The sequence below is a fragment of the Manis javanica genome, chromosome 7, assembly GCF_040802235.1.
Source record: "Manis javanica isolate MJ-LG chromosome 7, MJ_LKY, whole genome shotgun sequence".
Lineage (NCBI taxonomy): Eukaryota > Metazoa > Chordata > Mammalia > Pholidota > Manidae > Manis > Manis javanica.
The window spans coordinates 66221572-66222663 of record NC_133162.1 but is presented as its reverse complement, the minus strand read 5'-3'; positions in this window follow the sequence as shown (position 1 = coordinate 66222663).

The window sequence follows — 1092 nt, the reverse complement described above, 5'->3', positions numbered from 1 at the left end:
ATAGTGATCCCTCAGAGTAGAGAAGTAATGGGTGGGCCCCATGGGCACTGGACTTTCTGCCGAGGCACCTCCAGCACAGGAGGACCCTAGGAGAATGCAGTCATCTTGTTGAGCTGAGAAGCACAGATTGGAGTTCAGGAGGCTGAGGTTGCCAGACTTGATAAGGAGTGCTAGAAAGTGCTAGAAACACCCAGAAAAAGGGCTCTAGAGATTTGTACTGAGGTTCCCTGGACTTCTTGCCTATGTCAGGTTTGCACATGCAGAGGTAAGGCTCCAAGAACCAAGCAAGGAGCAACTGCTGGGCACTGAAAGCAGAGTAATTCCCAAAGATGACGCAGAGGCGGGACATGTTCATATTACAGCCAGCCAGAGTGAGGAGACCTCATTGAACAGACCCCAGGAAATGCCAGCTAACCCAGCCATAGAGTTAGTGCTGCTAGACCTGCCCTAACAAAGGTGTAGCTCTGAACTATCTAATACAATAGCCGCTAGCCACATGTGGCTTTTGAACTTTGAAATGTGGCCAGTCCAAACTGAGATGTGCTTGTAAGTATAAATAAAATTCAAACCACATTTTGAAGACTTCAGTATGAAGATAAGAGTATAAACTATCCCATTAATAGTTTTTATATTGATTACATGTTGAAATGAGTATACTTTGGGAATAATGGGTTAAATAAAAGGTTATTAAAATCTTTAAAAAGAGAGATAGTCCAGAGGTCAACAAGTAGCCAGAATGGAGACTGTGCAGGAAAGAATATGTCAAAATCCCCATTTAGCTTTCTTTCCAATAAAACCTACCCTTTTAAATATTTACTTTTTTACCCATATTCCAGTGCCTGACATATAATCCTGCCATAATAAATCCTCATATAATAAATAATCATGTGTTGTTTGGGTATTCTTGGCAGTAACAGCCTTCAGGAGAAGAATTATTTAACTACTAAAAGGGCTTTGAAAAGGAAGTAACTTCCAAGACACCAATGACAGCGTTAAAAACTCATAAACACGTTCCATTTAGCAGCAAAGAAAAGGAAAACAAAAACAAAAAACAAGCCCCCACCAAAAAAGAGATAACCAGAAATACCAAAC